The sequence below is a fragment of the Caretta caretta genome, chromosome 1 (genome assembly GCF_965140235.1).
Source record: "Caretta caretta isolate rCarCar2 chromosome 1, rCarCar1.hap1, whole genome shotgun sequence".
Taxonomy (NCBI): Eukaryota; Metazoa; Chordata; order Testudines; family Cheloniidae; genus Caretta; species Caretta caretta.
The window spans coordinates 186,273,075-186,291,542 of record NC_134206.1 but is presented as its reverse complement, the minus strand read 5'-3'; the positions used below and the strand labels follow the sequence as shown (position 1 = coordinate 186,291,542).

General features: G+C 43.0%; 1 protein-coding gene across 5 annotated transcripts in view; it reads left to right on the top strand.

The window, feature by feature from the left end:
* Nucleotides 1–18,468, top strand: part of LOC125630109 (uncharacterized) — a 57,752-nt gene that overhangs the window by 12,803 nt on the left and 26,481 nt on the right. For 4 of the 5 annotated variants that reach the window (XM_075117825.1, XM_075117820.1, XM_075117828.1 and 1 more), the window contains exons 1-2: nt 7,146–7,186; nt 8,571–8,617. The exons of the other annotated variant lie outside the window; for it this stretch is intronic. The gene's annotated coding sequence lies outside the window, so the exon portion shown is untranslated. Of the gene's footprint in view, nt 1–7,145; nt 7,187–8,570; nt 8,618–18,468 lie in introns of those variants that run through there. 5 annotated transcript variants of the gene reach the window in all.

Below are 18,468 nucleotides of genomic sequence, written 5' to 3'. Positions count from 1 at the left end.
TGATTGTTTAGTGTAAAGAGACTGTATCCTAAGCTGTTCTCTTTCCTCCATACCCCAAACTAAAGAGTGCGCTTACATTTAAATGCAAGGGTGATCATTCTCAGTACACACAGATTGCCCAGAAGAAAAGCTCTGTTGTAACATATTTGTGTCGCATCAATATCACTGTTTTTGTTTCAAACTGTGAAAGTAATTCATACATTCACATACTAATATGTATACTTACAAATGTATCAATATTATGAATAAACATTTCTATGCATCATAACTGCATGGTGCCCTACACAGATGATAAAAAACATGGTCCCTGCAACAAAGAATTTACACTGTTTTTGCCTTGATCTTGCAAATAATGATGCCCACTTGTATAGTTATGCTCAGTGTCCCACTGATGTCATATGCACAGATGCAACTATTTGCAGGATCGAGTGCTAAATTAGACAACTGTAGGCCATGAAGTTAAACAAAGGATAGGGAATGGGATGAGGGTTAAAACAGAAAATGAGTCATTGTGAGTGAATCATAAAAGTTTGATCATTTTAAAATAAAGACTTCTCATTCTAAGAGAAGCACTTGCAGCTTTTAAGATTCTCTCACCTAAGTGGCTGAAGCAGCACACCTGTGTGATTCTGGAATTAAGGTAAACAGACTGCTCCCTAATGCTGTGCTTAAACATTTGTCATTGTATTGCAAAACAAAAGGTCTTTTCAGAGCAAACACAAATCTAGTTGTTAGTTTATTGCAGTAGTGCCTGGAAGCCACAGTAGGACAGGGTCCATATTGATCAATGCTTCACCATGATTTAACTGGGAATTGGTCCTGCTTCGAGCAGGGGGTTGGACTAGATGACCTTCTGGGGTCCCTTCCAACCCTTATATTCTATGATTCTATGATTCACAAAAACACACTAAGCCACAGTACCTGCTATAATGAGCTAATAGGCTAAGGCCTTGATCCTGCAATGACTCTGTATGGGCACAGCAGTGCAACCCTCGGGAGCCCCATCAATTTTTAACAAGCTATACAGTGGTGTGTTCCCACATAATCAGTTGCAGGATTGTGACCTAAACGGAAGTGATGCTGTCAATAGGATGCTCCATAAGTCTGAAAACTGGGACCCAAAGCATACATATATAATCCAGGACCATGTAGAACACACCAAGTCTTCCTTTTTCAAATTAGTTATAGTTTTTGCATTGAGATATCACCAGTTTCCTTAACAACAAAAATTATGCTCAGCCACAGCTAAAAGGATTTTCTTCAAAATTCTCCTCTGCAAAACACATGCTTCTTGGCTGAAAATCTGTACTGAAAATTCTCATGCAGCAGGTCATCTTTTAATGAAATTTTAAGCACCTGAAAATAGCACATTTGAATGAAAGCACCATCTCATTCTTAATGATCAGTACTTCAGCATTTGCTTTAATGCAGTCAATAACTTGCAAAAGTAATTTCTTTAAAACAAAAGTCTCTTTATTTGCTTGTGGAATATCATGCGTTGTGTGATATGTTACTAAATAGCATTAAATGCACCATGCCTTATTTCTCTGAAGAAAATAGGAAATAAACAAGACCTCATTTAAAAGGTTCTGGTCATTTGCAGCAAACTGCTGTCCATTCTGTTCTATTATGGAAATGGCAGCACTCTTACAGAAATTAAAAAGAAGGAGGGCTTACATTCCCAGGGTTATTCTCATTAATGAATGTAGGTGCCCTATCAATTGATGGAAGATTAGATCCTGAATATTCTTATACATACATTTGCCTCAGTTTTCAAAATGGGATGCAAAGTGTCCAGGTTCTTACAAGCAGAGCACTCTTTGCTGCTGCTTTAGAATATTTGGCTGATAAAAAGATCAAATAAAAACACAAAGAGATTTCTATCAGTGAATGGATGCATACTACTAGTACTAATAAATAAAAAAGTCAGCTGTAGAGAGATTGACATTTATTTGTGAAACAAGTTTCTTCATTTTCATGAACCTTTAGTCAAAGCTGGATATAACTTTTGCTGATATACCTTCTTGAGGGGTCAGAAAAAATATCTGAAATAGCCTGACAAAGGTCTTTTACAGAACATTTATTTTGAAGGGAAGCCAATGATTTGTTTCATGTTCTAACTTTGCTCTTCTCTCAAAACAGGAAATTATTTGCAGGGACATACATAGTGACCCATTATTCCAAGTCCTCGTCATTACCTTCATTTTGTACAGTTTCCCTGAATCCCCTCCCAACACATGGCCCAGATGTGGCCAATTCTGGCTGACTTCCTTCTTTTCCTAATTAAAGTGGTTCAAGGGCCAGGTAAGCGTGGAAGATCATTAAATGAATGTAATACCATGAGTTCCAGAGGACTGCTATGTAGTCTCTTCTTTCAACAAACTGTTACTCTAAAATTGACCAGGGAAAACTACTGAATAAAGCAAGCCACAGTACAAACAAAGGAGAGGCCCTACTACAAAAGAAAAATAAACTTCACAGACAGATTTGGCCAAGGCAGCAGGAGTAATTCTGCTATTTAATGTGAAAGCAGAAGAGTGACACGAATTAGGATTACAGTACACACAATCTTTCTGCAAACAATTTATGGTCAGTTTCCACAAGAGGTGGAACTGACTTGAAAGTTATTGTACTCAGGAAAACAACCCACATCCCCTCACCTTCCAGCACGATTTAAAAGCAAAGAGGAAATTTTATGATAACAATCTCCATCCCCACTCTTGAGTTTAGATATTCCAAGTTAGAAGAGACACCATCTTTGGCAGCGTTTTGATCTGTAACCACTGGTGATAGGGAAAAGTGTCATGACTCAATTCCCACTTGTGGATGGCAGCACAGTTAACATGAAGGCCCCATAGAGTACAATTTAATGCGAATCACCAGGGTTGAAAATTTGCTGTATAGACAGGACTTTTCTGTGTCCCTGTAACTGTACTAATGCTGTGGGCAACCTGGGGTTTTAAAGATTGCTACAAGTGTGTGATTAGGTTCCATCTATATTACAGGTTGTTGGGTTTTTTTTAGCTGTGTTATAATCAGGTCCTCCAAGGAATTTCCTTCCTTTCTTGAGTGGTTCCCTCACCCTACCACTTTCTCAAAGCCCTCTATCAAGGTGAACAAAATTCCGTGGCAGTTGAGGCTTTCATTGTGACTTTAGCCCACCATCATGAATCAATAAAAAGCACCACAAGGCACTGTCTCCCAGGCACACCCAATTCCTGATGCCAGACAAGCAGGAGACTGGGCATGGAAAATAAACACATCTTTTATGTGGCAGCACAGAGCACTAACATAGAGTTGCCAGCCCATTGGATAAATTCTTGAGCAGCAAAGAAATGAAAGAAGTTAGTCTCCAACTTCATAGTGTCTGTAAATGGTGACTGAGGCCTAGGATCTACAGTAGCAAGGTGCTTCCATAGAAGGTGGGACTAGTGAGGTCAGTCCTGGAAACTGATATCACTCTGGCACATCTCAAGTTCTCAGCTAATTTTTAAACCATTTACCATAAATATACAGAGAAGGGTCCAGGATCTGCTGCAGGAAGAGGTTTCAATACAGTATGAGAGCAGAGAAGTGAGCTGTAGCTCACGAAAGCTCATGCTCAAATAAATTGGTTAGTCTCTAAGGTGCCACAAGTCCTCCTTTTCTTTTTGCGAATACAGACTAACACGGCTGTTCCTCTGAAACCTGTAATGAAATTAAAACTCCATAAACTATAATGTCAGCTTGAGTGATGTTTTTAATTCCACTTTTCTTCCCATGTAGCTGACAGCACAGTGCCTGCAGTGGTAGGTACCAGGGCTGTGCTGAGATGCCGTAACACCTCAGTGTCATCTCTGGTTTCAGTAGTATGGAAAATAAGATCAAAGACTGGAAGTCACTGCTTGTTGGCATATAGAGCTGATACCAATAAGACAGACAAAACAAACTGCAATGAGAGGATGACTTGGGAATCTAGTCCTTATCATGACCCTGCCCTTCAGATTCACCCTGTGAGACTTGCTGATGAGGGTAATTACACCTGTGAAGTTGCAACCGGCGATGGGACTTTTTGCCTAGTCTCTGCTCTCATTGTGTTAGGTAAGAAACACCTTGTGTGTCTTGTTTTTTGTGATTGAAATGAGGAAGAGCTCTGTGGAGCTCAAAAGCTTTTCTCTCTCACCAACAGAAGTTGGTCCAATAAAAGATATTACCTCACCCACCTTATCATAATTCATGTCACTTGACTTTTCCTTCTTGGTACTTGCCTCTCAGATAATGGCTAAGCTATTGTCTGTCCCCTGCCTCTTCTTAATCTGATTTTTTTTCTGTCTGATCAAGGGCAGAATATGTATTGCTGGTGTCTAGACTGAATAGTTCCATGTGATTCCTTCTTGCCCTGCCCACTTCCCTTTCCTACTGTCAAATTCTGAATTCTTCCCATGTATTCAAAAAAATTCCAGCTGTGATTTTTACCATGCTGTGTTCTCTTCAGTCTGTGTTTTGCTAACAGATAGTCATATCCCTTGTTGTAATAATAGACTCTAAAGCCAGAAAGAACCACTGTGATCATCTAGACTGACTTCCTTTAAAACACAGGCTATAGAAGTCCCCTGAAATAATTCCCGTTTGAACTAGAGTATAGCTTTTAGAAAAGCATCCAACCTTGATTTAAAAATTGCCAGTGATGGAGAATCCCATGCCTTTCCTTTTGCTGCCTCCCCACTGCCATCATCATCATCATCTTCTGTTTTTGCTGTGATCTTCATGCACAAAACAAAGGGGGTCAAGACTTTCAAAAGCAACTAGTGATTTTCAGGTGTCCAATTCAGGTCTTTTTAAGGTGTCTTGACTTTTCAGAGGGTGGGTGTTCAGCACATTCTGAAAATCCAGCCCCTTTGAAGTGTCTCAGTTTGGGCACCCAAACATCGCTAGTCACTTTTGAAGGCCTTGGTAGGGGAATTTTTTCCTACTGCAATAAAAAAAACTCAACTATTTCCCCCCTCTCCTGCAGTCCCTCCTGCGGTGACTCTGACTCATGATAGCAACGGGGTTGTTGTGTGCCACGCGTCTGCAGGGAAACCAGCTGCAGAAATCTCATGGGCTCAAGGGAATGGTCGCAGCATAGAGAACAAAACTCATCACACCAATGGAACAGTGACCACACTCAGCAGTATGTCTATGATCAATAGCACCAATGCTCACGTGACCTGCTTAGTTATCCATCCAGCCATGAACCAGACCCAGACTATAGAACTATCACCCAGTGAGTACCACTTCTCCGTAACTGGTCTCTGTTACTCCATGTACATCTCTACTTTATCAGTTCAGACAAGTGCCAGTGCAAATGGTGAGGGCCAAGGAACTTTGCTGAGTTACTTTGATGTGCTACACTGAATGTTAATGGGGTAAAGCTCTAAAGAAACACTCTACAACAATAGACAAATGATGCATTTCTATACTCCACTTTCTGCAGAATGTCTAGAGCATTCTAGAACGAAGCTGTTGTAATGGCCCCTGCAGCTCCCCTGCAGTGCTCGCTCTCTCCTCCTTGACTGATGTAGTGAGAGTTCCCCCTCCTGTTTCAATCACCGGGGACAGCCACAATGTCTCAAGTAGCCACAGATTTGTCACACTGGTTTTAGAAGTGGGATTTGAACTCCAGGTGCTGAATTATATCTAGCTATATAGAAAGATCAGCTTAGCACAGCCCTTGTTACTGGCTCAGCCAGGAGACATTTCCTTTGGGCTCATCTGATACAGCTGCTATCTAAGGTCTCAAGGGTTCTTGTCCAATGCTTGAATGTGGCAATGTGTAGGGTGCAGTCCCACAGCAAAGTCAGCCTCCAGACTGAGGTCACCACTAGCTGCTTAGAGTCCAAACCTTGTCTCTGCCAATGAGCTGGGCAGGTGTCCACATTGCGAACTCCCAGCACAGTGGACACCAGAAGACCCTTTGTCACAAAAGTGTCCTTGGCAGAGCACCCCCTTCAGGAGTTACATGAGGAGCGCAATTGTGCAGGTCAAATTGCCCCCACCCCAGCAGACACTGTGAGATGTATCAGTCTAACAGGGGCCAGCCCTCAGCCCTCCAGCTGAGGCCTTTTGGCTGTTTCAGGGTTCTCAGGGTTCCAGGTGAAACAACAGGACAGTCCCCTATCAGCAAACAAGGTTAAATAAAAGGAAAAGGAAGAAAACATGCAGGCAGCTTTAGTCAGGATATTGGCCCCTCTTACTTCAGAGGGCCTTGGAAATATCACAGTCCAACTCAGAGTTGACTGGTCTCTAGTACAAGTCTGTCTCCTTCCCCTTCTTAGCCCAGGGAATCCATGTCGGCCTTCTGCAAGGGCAGGACTCTGCAGGGTGTCAGACCTCTCTCAACAGCCTCTTCCCTTCCCAAGGTTGCCCCCACCTGAGTGGAGGTCCCTCCTTTTAACTCCTCCTCCAGTCCTGGCAGGATTTGCATGTGTGGAGGGGCAGGGCCACTGCAGCCCCAAGCAGCTCCTTACCCTCATCCTTGCTGGCACGGGGTTTATATAGCCTGTCATAGTTATTGTTAGAATTCACAGCAGAGAGACCAAGAACCAAACAGGACATGAAGACTGAGCTATGCTCTCCTTCCCTGAGGACAGTCACTTATCATCAGGGCTGAAACACAATGGCAGGGTGTGAGGGGAAGCTTGGTCTGGTGTCCACAGCACTAAATTTACTTGACTAAAGAGAGACACAGTACAATTGGCATTCCACCCACAAGAATGGATCAGGCTAACCCACCTGTAGGGTGATTCTTGAACACAAGGAGAACCACTGTGATTCTGGGGCTTCATCTGGATTTAACTCTTCCAAAGACACCATATTAGGTGTCCATGTAGTTTTCAGAGGAGCCTGATGTAAGATATTGTAATAAACTGGCCAGAGGGGAGTGATTGAGAGTGTGTGTGTGTGTGTAGGTATGAGCTCTCTGTCTCATACACCCTAAGAGCAGAGGATGAACTCCCCTCTCCATGGCTTGGGTAAAATCCAATAGTTATATAATCTGTGGATTTCTCCATCAAGCTTTATAACTTTCATTGTATTGGTATCTTGGCAGAACTTTCTGCAGACATGACACTTTCACCCATACTCCATTATTTCCTGATGTGCACCTCTTCGTGTGTCGCTGTTGCAGTTGTTGCTCTGATTTTATACCAGACTTTAAAATGCAGAGGTAAGCCATTTGGAACTTAGTCACTTACTGCTTCATAAGGGGTGGAAATGCCCCAGCATCACATTACTGACTCTGCATGTTTACAAGGAAATATACCTTATCACTGACCTGTTTGGCCAGGTTGAGGTTGAGGGAAAAGCTCAGGGCTCCAGTTACTGACGATGTCTAAGACCTATGGAAATGTGTTAAAGAAATAGTGGTGATTTTTCTACAGAACTTTTAAACCAACCCAAGAATTCCACAGCAGAGGTATAATTCTCTGTTAAATTCTATATGTGTCTGAAAATTTTTGTAGAACAGATATTCTTTATTACAAGATGAGGGGTTTTAGAATAATTGAATAGAACCTCTATTGGTTTCATCTGCATTCAATCCTATGGGCTTTGTATTAAGGGCTGTGTCCCTGTTTAGATATACAAAAATGTTTCATTACCTCGTGGCTGACTTACCTGGTAGGGGAAATAACCCTTTATTCTGCCACTGCCAGATGATGGAAGTGCCCCAGTGCTCTTACTAACTGGATGGGAGAAGTGCACCTATGCAATCAGTGATGGTTTTCTCGACCTCTTGTGAATGTTAGAGCTAAGTCTGAGGGTATGTCTATACAGCAAAAGCTGGGCATGGGCTAGCCTACCTGAGCTAGCTTCAATCCAGCTAGCACCGGTAACCATAACAGTGAAGACAGTGCCACACAGGCTTCAGAGCAGGCTACTGAGCTGAGTATGTATCCAAAGTCTATGCTGGGTTTATGCTTCCTGCACAGCAGTGAAGACAATGTAATTGTAACCCACGTTAGCTGGATTCAAGTTAGCTCAGGCAGGCTAGCCCATGCCCAGCTTTTGCTGTGTAGACATATCCTGAGACAAGGGGGTTTAATATTTCCCCTGTATGTTTTAGAATGGGGCCAAAAGGCCATTGAATTTCACTTTCACATCCTGCCAGGGAGGTGGGTGGATGATCTGCCGTTAGGTGTAGCATCTCTCTCTTCTCTCTACTATTTCCTTGTTATCGAAACTCCTGTGATAATTTCCTCCAGCCCTGGGGGCCAGATGTGAAACTTCTATTTAAGATGGAAGCCTCCACCCAATTAGACCTGTTCAATTCAATATCTGCAAGCTTCTCAGACAGCAGACTTTAACTTTCACATATTCTTTCTTCTACTGGAGTGTCTGAACATGTTCTAGAAACGGAAAGTAAAACAATCGCAAACCTGCTGGCAATAAAGGAATTCTAACAGAGACAATACAACTGTCAACTAAGCCAAGGAGTTCAGCTGTGTTGAGATGAAAGTTTTTCAACTAATAGCAGAGGAAGTATAGATGATAACTACAGTGTGTGTGTTGTCCCATCAAACCACTTTGATCTGATGATGTCTTATTTTCAGCCTCCTGGTTAACTGGACTGGCAGATACTGCCACAGTGCCGAATACAGTAAGTAGAATTTGTTCTTATTTTGGGCTGACACATCCAGTTTCATTTTAACTTACTTGGTCTCACACAGCCCCCAGATGTCAATTTCTATGTTTTTGTGTCATTGTCTACCTGGCTATATATTAATGAAAATGTCTGTGACCTGTATGTTTGTGTCTGTTTTTGTGTTTGTTTAAAATGCATGAAGTAATTGCATAATTGTAGGCAAGGGATGTAATGCAACATCTGCCATAAAAATATCATAAATTATTTATAAGAAAGATAATGCAGCTTTAAGGTTGAGTTTTTGAATGCACTGACTTTCCTGAGATCAGAATTATGGTTCCCATGTCAACCTTAACTCTGCCCTTGTGTATGTAAGCAGTATACTAGAGGCTTTGATTCCACATTGCATTCTGCATGAGTAAACGGGTATTGCACATCCATAGCATTTTGTTTTCGTCTATAGGTACAGAAAAGCTGCACTTGCTTTCCCTTATGTTGTATTATCTGTCAAGCTGTATTATGTCACATGGGCCACTGCTATGTGATTGTGTAGTGAAAGGCCCCGTGGTGATGCACACATTCTAGGAGAAAGAGGTAAAGTGTTTGTGGGAGCTAGCTCTCTGAACTCTCTGATTTCGTACAGTTAAAATCTAAATATTGACCTTCGCTTTTAAATATAATTTCCCTCAGTACAATTGAAATGCTAGATAGATACAGTATGAAAATACCTACCAAAGGTTTGGCCCCACTGAAGTTACTGAAGAAAACACCCATGGACTTCAGTAAGGTCAGGATCTTAACGCAGGTTTTCACTGTAATTTTGCGGTGGTAGTGATGCCACAGTCTCTCTAGACCTTATTGTTTTTTACTCATCAGGCTGTCTAGTTTCAACCATCCTTGTTCAGCACCTCTCTCTGTCATCTTATTATCTACACAGCAGCTTCGTTACCCTCTGCAGATTAATAACATTCAGAATTATTATTGCACTTGTGCAGGCTGGCAGGGATGTATTAAAAACTATGAAGCCTGATATGAACAGTGAGGAATAGAGGAAGGTAACAAACTGGCTAAACTCTGAGAGGTGAGGAGCACCTGTTGAGCTTGCAAAGCTCCCTTTGGTCAGCGGGAGTTTCAGGAAATAAGTCGGTGTTCAGCTCCTCTCAGGACCTGGCATAAAGCGAGTACATTACAAATGAAGAAATATCTCCTTATTCAGGGATGTTTGCATGCGAAAGCAGTGAGGCTACCTATAGAACTAAAGGAAAATCTGGGGGGACTTTTCTTTCCGTAATAGTCCTATTCCAGGTCTCTGAGACAGAGAGAGCATTTAAGCAAAATCACCAAATATTATTTAATTACTTCTTAATGGGAACAACAATTCTGCTTAAGCAGATGCCTTTGTGTGATTTTTGTGCTCAGATTTTTTGTTTTGTCTCACTCTTCTGCAGTTTGTTTGCTCCCAATGCCTTTCAGTAGCAGTGATACACGCTGAATTGCTTCGCTGCCTATTCCTAGCTGTTGTTTTATCTCCTTCCAGGTTGGTTACTATTGGGCCATTACTCTGGAGGTCAATCAGCTGTCCCTGGCAAGGGCAAAGCTGAATGCACAGATCCTAACCCAGTGTAGCTAGTACCACTCCCGACTCCCTGGGTCTGATCAGTAGCACAATGGGCTGTGCAGCTTCTCAGACAGCAGCGTTACTATGAAAGTAAAACAGCGACTTCTATTCATTGTAAATTCCGCTTAATGATGGCAGCGACCCATCAGAGTGTCCCAAGCAAGAGAATTTCACCATGTCCTCAGTTATGTTATACTGTTAGCGTCAGCATTTTATAAACAGCTTTGCATGTTGCTGTTGCAAAGTGAAGGAGAGTTATTGTATCTGTGAAAAGATGCCTGCTGGGCTCACCCTGCATTAAAGGTCTGTGCTCTTGACAACAATTCTAGGTGGGTGGAAGGACAATGTCTGAGTAGGAGGTGATTTGGCCCAAACCCCCCAGCAATAGCTACACCACAGTTTCATGTCCTGAGTCATATAGTCTCAGACAAGTGCAAATGTTGCTGTCCTAAACCGTGATATGTGGAAGGGGAACGAGATTACAGGGCCTGAACTGAACAGGTCTCTCATTCTTTCCTGTAATAGGTTGGTAATTTACGACATGGTGGTGGTGGTGGTTGGTATTCTCATAGTATGTAGGCAGGGGGGCTGGAACAACTTGTATAGTGGAAGTGCTGAGAGCCATTGAACTAAACAAACCCTGTATATATGATGGAAACCACATCAAGTCAGGGGGTGCGGCAGAGCCCCTAGTTCCAACACTTATGTGTGTAGGAGTCTGAGTCATGGACCAGGTCCTCACTAAGCTGCTGTATTTCTCTCCACCCTCAAGTGTCACCATCTCTGCCCCATCTCTTCATTCAGAGTAAATTGTGATGGAACTTCACACGTCATTGTCCTGATTTCATCCATTTCACTTTGGTCTGTATTTGGGATGTTGTATAAAAATCTGCTTAATGTATTGATTTTTCTTTGTATTGCAGACTGGGAATAACCTCAAACTCACATCCAGGCCTGGAACAGTTAACACAACTAACTCTTCCACCGTGGAAAGTATCTATCAGAATAACATACATAAAAAGGTTAATTCTCTTAAAACATAAAGGCAAAGAGTCTAGTCCTAGCTCAGCTATTTTCTGTATCAAGAATATCTAACACATCCTGGGACCATTCTGAAATGGGGCTAGAAGTCCTGCAGCACATACATATACCTGCTCCAAAAATTCTGTCCTTTCTGTCAGGAAGACTTGGCTTTGATCCACCTATTGCAGATTCCTCTCGGAGTTGCTGAATTACTTTTCTGTGGTTGGCCTTCATAAATTGAAGGAGTTCTTATTGTCTTCATCGCTCAGGAAAATGGAGGCAGAAAGACGGGTGGGGATCAACATGTTTTAGTAAATTTTCTCCTTCTTTGGATGTCCATAAATACCTTTGTCTGAAATGTTAAGGCCCAAGCTTCAAAAACATTCATCAAAATGTCATCTGTAAGCTGGAGCCTTGGGCATGCAAAATGAATACCTGTGTGCCTAGTTGCCAGCCGACTGTGAGAACATGGGAATTGCATTTTGACAGTTGCACTATCCCTGGAATCCTGTGGTGGAAACAAGTGAAACTAAGGACCCCAAAAACTCCTAAGGATAGGGAGCCCCCCCATTACAGAAATGCAATACTTGTCTAGCTGGCAGAATTAAAAGAATTTTTACTAGGTAGAAAAAATGGTTTACATTCAGAATTAGCAACATGGGACTGGTAGCAGCTGATCTTACATTATATCCTATGACTTTTTTTTTCTTTTTTTAATTTTTCTGATTTGTATAGACCTTACATATATAATGACAGAAGCCAAACAAATGCATTTGCACCTGATCTGTAAGTGGGAATGAGTGATGGGCAACACTGAAAAGTTTAGTTCAAGTAAACATCTAAAAACCATGAATGTGTGTCTGAATCTGCATCCAAACCTCTTTGGGTATACAGTTATTTGACCACTTAGAAATGAATGGCCATGCAGTGCTCAGATATTTATGTTAGGTACTCAGAGGACTTCAGGACTGAGCAACATAAAAATACAAAGGACCAGATTGTGGGCAGCCTGTGCAGGGACAGAAAGGGGAGAAACTTGTTCCTTTACATCCTGGTGCAGCCTTCCTTGCATCTTGGTATGTGGAGATAGGTGGAGGTAGTTATTTACCTCCACCTATCTCTGTTTACTATTGGGATGATAATCTCCCAAGAACAGACTTTGTCATAGAGCTGGTGGAAACTTAGAATTTCCTTTCTGCAGATTCCAGTTCCATTCTGATTTGGAATGATATCTAGAAAATTCCAAAATTTCCTGTGGACAGGAAACTCTGAAAAATTTTCAGTTTGGAAAAATCAGAACATTTCTCTTCAGTGGCCAGCTGCCTGCAGTAGGGGACAGCTGTGGGAATCCCGCCAGAATCGGGGGTGTCTCCTGTTGTGCAACAAGGAGCCTGAAAGCTCTGAGAGCCTTAGCTTCAGTTGGGGCTGCGTGGCTTCCATGTATGGCAGGGCTAGAGTGCCACTGCTAAAGAAAGTGCTTCTGAGAACAAGTGACTGTCTGATCAGGAAGCGATCAAGATCCAGGGACAGTATTTGTCATTCGTTTGTGAAGGTAGAACGGTAGCGTTGATAATGACCCCTGTCATGAGAGGTATTGCATTTGGATCTCTGACCCGGATTATGTGTTGAGACTGCACCGTAAAGTTTCAGTTGCTTGCCAGTGTTTCTGCATGTCACACTATTATTGTGCACTTGTACATACACACAGAATTATGGTGCTGTATTGGCTGCATAAGCTTATTGGCTGGGTAGTGCTCTGGTTCCTCCTGGTATGGCCTGCTGCCGCCCTTGGACCAGACAGCGGAGTGGAGCAGATGCAGCAGTGGACAGAATTCCAACTATGGAACCCAGCACAAAAAGCTGGGCCCCAGGATTTTTCCAGTTTGTGGGTCTCTGCAGCCCCATCTCTGAGACATAAGGTACCAGGACTCTGCCTTCCAACTCCCTGCCTTATAGGTGATGTCAGCAGCTGCAGCCCACGAAGCTCACTGTGGACCCTGTGGGGTGATATTTAGGGGGTGGGGAGTTTCCATGAAGAAGAGGGAGTGGGAAGGAGGCACATACTGGGGGATTTCTAGGAAGGAATGGGAGATTTGGGGTTGAGGGAGTTCCTAGCAACCAAGGTGGTGTGTGTAGAAAGCGGAGACCTGAGGAGAGGTGAGGTGTTTTTAGGGTGCTGAGGCAAAGAAGGGGAAGGCAGCAGAGCTGGCTGATACCGGGGGAGGGCATCATGGGCAAGTTTAATAGGGAATGAGGGTGGCTGAGTAGTGGAGGTTCATTAACAGTACGACTAAAATGAAGTCTCCACTTTGTCCTGCCAGCCCAGCCACTGAGCTGAAAATGTGGCAAAACAACCTTTAACTTGAGTTTTGGGACCTAACTTTTAGAGCACACTCAAAAAGGAAAACAAATATCATAATAAATATTGAACTATTTGTTTTGAAATATTTTCACATATTCTTGAATGAAAGAAATTGCATCTGCTGTTTTATTCTTCTTATGGGAGAGGATCCCTTGGTCCCCTCTACATTTGTACAGGTTTGCACATTTAGATTCCTCAGAAGCAGTTGGTGGCAAAAAGGCTATCCAAGAAAATACAGAAGTCTACTTCCTGCTGCATCTGTCCCGAAGATTCTCTCATTCTCTTGGCCCCAGAGTTGGTAGTGGTGCTTTTTCAATCTGTGACTGCCAGGGTTGCTTTTGTAACTCTTCATATCTAGGAATGAAACCCCCCTTCCTGAAAAAGCTCCATCTGCTCCAAAAACCAGCAGCTTGTTTGCCTAGCGTCACAAGTTGTCCTGAACACACCACCCTAGCTTTCTAATCTCTACATTGACTCCCCATTGAATACAGACACCAGTTCAAGATCTCTGTCATGTAACTCAAAACCCTCCATAGGATGGGCCCTAGCTACCTGAGAGAGTGCCCCCCGTTCCTGACCACGCAGTCCGATGATAGCTATGTTCTACTGAAACCGCAAAACTGTAGAGAGAGATTCACGCATCAGAGACAGAACCTTCAAGAGCTGGACCTAGAGGATGGAACTCACTCCCACAAGCGACAAGAATGACCACACAACTAACCACTTTCCACAGCTAAATGCAGAACATATGACAGTTTTCTCTGTTTCTATACAGGCATACAAAAGACTCCCACACATACAAACACTTAAACACCATATGAACTATTCAAGCTATTTCTCTTGTAGACTGGAAGAGGGGAAAATAATGCATAATTTAAGTACTTGGAAGGCACTCGGATACTGTGGAGTTGGGGTCTGTAAGCCAACCTAGGCCTGAAACCTTCAGAGAAAAAGCTGTACAAGAATTCCAAGATAAGATCAACTTTTCAGCTGAAAACCTAGTGCAAGAGTTACCATATTTCTGACCAGAATAAAAGATACGGGTTTAAAGAACACAACAAAGTCAGGTGTGGGAACAGCAAGAATGCCCTGCCAGATTGCCTTTGCAGAATGAGAATTCAGATTTGCCCTATTCCTGAAATACCACCTCAAAGATCTCTTCAACTCTCTGGAGGGACTATAACAGTCTGGAGGATATTTAATGCCACAAGTCAGGATGAATGTCATAAAAATAAAGGGAAGGGTAACCACCTTTCTGTACACAGTGCTATAAAATCCCTCCTGGCCAAAGACAAAACCCTTTCACCTGTAAAGGGTTAAGAAGCTAGGATAACCTCGCTGGCACCTGACCAAAATGACCAATGAGGGGACAAGATACTTTCAAATCGGGAGGGGGGGGACAAAGGTTTCGTCTGTCTGTGTGATGCTTTTGCCGGGAGCAGATCAGGAATGCAGTCTCAGAACTTCTGTTAGTTAGTAAGTAATCTAGCTAGAAATGCATTAGATTTCCTTTTGTTTAATGGCTGGTAAAATAAGCTGTGCTGGAGGGAATGTGTATTCCTGTTTTTGTGTCTTTTTGTAACTTAAGGTTTTGCCTAGAGGGATTCTCTGTGTTTTGAATCTGATTACCCAGTAAAGTATTTACAATCTTGATTTTACAGAGGTGATTCTTTTACCTTTTCTTTAAATAAAATTCTTCTTTTAAGAACCTGATTGATTTTTCATTGTTCTTAAGATCCAAGGGTTTGGGTCTGTGTTCACCTGTACCAGTTGGTGAGGATTATTATCAAGCCTTCCCCAGGAAAGGGGGTGTAGGGCTTGGGGGGATATTTTGGGGAAAGAAGTCTCCAAGTGGTCTCTTTCCCTGTTCTTTGTTTAAAACGCTTGGTGGTGGCAGCATACAGTTCAAGGACAAGGCAAAGTTTGTACCTTGGGGAAGTTTTAAACCTAAGCTGGTAAGAATAAGCTTAGGGGTCTTTCATGCAGGTCCCCACGTCTGTACCCTAGAGTTCAGAGTGGGGAAGGAACCTTGACAATGGAGTTGTGATAAGATTTTGTCAATTTACAGAGCTGACTGCGTGTGAAGCAGGGTCAGAGCGTCTAGCTTGTGTTCAGTTAAAGTTTGTCGTCAGAACTTGTTGGACTTTTGAGTATTCTTATTTTGTTCTGAAATGCAGAGGGAAATTGTACTGGCTGATACTGCCTCACTTCTGAGTTCTGTCTCATACAGCTGCAGTCACACAGGCCGCCTCTGTTCCCCACTCCTACTTGCACTACCGCATGACAGCTGACAGGCAGGGGGAAGAGGAAGAAGGAGGAGGCTGCAGCAGCATCTGCTGCTGGTGCTATGTGGTAGCTGGGGAAGGTGATGCAGGGTGCAGCTTCATCTCTGTGGCATGGTTCATGTAGGCAGAGGTCTGGTTCTTCCACACTTCCAAGAAACCTCATCATCCTCCCAGAAAATTTCTCTGTAGCCCTGCGGGACAGTCCGACTCTGCTTCCATCACTGGCTTACATCAAAGCAAAAACCCGAAACACCATTGGACTCCAGCAAGTCCCTGCTCAGCTAAACTAACAGATGCTGCAAATTTTTGGAGGGATTAATGTATCTGTTTCTCAATCACTCGCTGTACCCAAGGGGCAAAGTTGACCCCTTGTGGTGTGAAGTCTATAACCTTGCTTCTCGTACACGACGGGCTAGATTCATAAAGGGAGTTAGGTGCCTAACTGCACGTTAGGGGACCAGCTTCAACAAGAGAGACCCACATCAGAATGCCCAATAGCCCAGGAGTTACAGTAATCACCTGAGAGATGGGAGACCCATGCTCTAATTCAGGGGTTCTCAAGCTTCATTGCACCGTGACCCTCTTCTGACAACAACAATTAGTACACGACACCAGGATGGGGGGGACTGACGCCTGAGCCTGCCGAAGCCCTGCCACCCCAGGGCAGGGGACAAAGCCAAAGCCCTACTGCCCCAGGCTGGGGGCCTGTAACCTTAGCCCTGCTGCCCAGGCCTGAAGCCCTCAAGCTTGGGCTTTGGCCCTAGGCCCAGAAAGTCTAAGCCAGCCCTGGCAACCCCAGGTCGTGACCCACAGTTTGAGAACCACTACTCTAATTCTTTCTTCTCCCGCAGGTAGGTGGGGGAATTGAACTCAGGTCTCTCATATCCTGGCTAAGTAACCTAATCACTGGACTAACGGTTATAGAGGAGGCAGTGTCCTCCCTCCACCAGCACTCGCATAAGAAATGCCTTAGGTGCTTGGCTCTAGGAGAGAATTTACAGGTGTTTATAACGCTTGCCGATATAGGTGTCTCCCTCCAGCTCAGATTTAGGTGCCAAGCCCCCTGAGAGGGGTGGAGCTTAAGAGACAACCCTTTTGTTTGCCCCTCCCATCGTCTAGCTTAGGTGGCTCCCTGTTCAGTGTCCTGACTCTTAGGTGCCTAAGAATGGGATTCACATCTCCCTCCATTCATTGTATAGGGAGCCTGGGTATCTAACTCAGGCTTTGTGAATCCCAGTGGTTTTCTAGTTGCCTAAAAGTTAGGCATTGCAACGGTCAGTCCCTTTGTGAATCTATGTTCTGCTGTCATGCCGATGGCCAAGTGGTACAAGTTAGGTATGGCAGAAGATATATATTCTAGTCTGTCTTAGAAAACGAGACTCGGCCATTAGTTTGTTCTTGTGCTTATCTGTTGTGTGTGATAGAAATAAAACAAGTTGTGGTTAATTTTCTTTATTGTAAATTATTTCCCACATCCTGTGATGTACTGGTCAGTCTGATGTGTGTCATCTTTGAGCTGCATTAAGTAGGCGCAGTTGGTCTGGTGCAAAGTAGCAGATCAGTTGCTTTAACTTTATCTTCTCTGAAGTCATAGTGAAAAGGGAATATCTGGCTAACCAGACGGTGACTCTCAATGGACATTCTGAATCTGTGAGCTGAGAGGTTTCTGGACAGATGCATAGAGCCGAGAACAGGTGGGTTGTCATAGTAAGAGGAACAATAGGAAGTTAGGAATCAAGGCAGAATGAGGCTTGCTTTTGGCTCTTATGATTTATTACTTTTACAATGTGATTCTGTTATATTTTGGTTTGCACAACATGTCCATCATGGTGATATCTGAGCACCTTTCAGAGATGCATGAAGTGAGGTGACTGGTTTCTGTCACGTACGTTGCCGTCTGTACTTCTGTCTTCTCTCAAGGTGTAAATGTGTCTATGGATTTTATTGTTATGCACTGGTATGCTTGTATTCGTTATGGCAAAGTCTAAAAGGTGCATCTTGCACTCGGGATGGAAAGTAGGGAGAATTGAGGTGTCTTAAATCAAACGTTGAGACAGCTCTGGGTCCTACACAGACTTAAACCAAATGTAATTAGGTCATGCTGTTTATTGTTCTCAGACAATATAGTTTTAAAAAATAAATATAGGTGACTCATAAACGCGCATGGAATAGTGCGTATAACCCAAGTGAGTATTGGCTTAAAACAATTTCTGATTAATAGTTTTCTTGGTCCATGTACAAGGAGTTGATGGGATCAGATCAGTTTCCAGTGGACAGGTGTTAATGCCATAACAAATAATCACAGCTAACTTTAATTTGCAATGGCACTTTTTCACCAGTCTTGGTAGAAAAGCCAAGTACTGAAAGAGTACAGAGAATACTATTCTGTGATACCTTCTCAGCCATTCCCAGAGGGAGGGAGTTAGGACACGTCCACACCAGAAACTTTTAGCCAGGTAGTAATATTGCTTAGGGTTGTGATATTTTACAACATTTTTATAATGGCAAAAACCCTAGTGTAGTTATTTGGGGAAATTGGTATGAACTATACCAACAAAACTACAGTTATTGCTGGTAG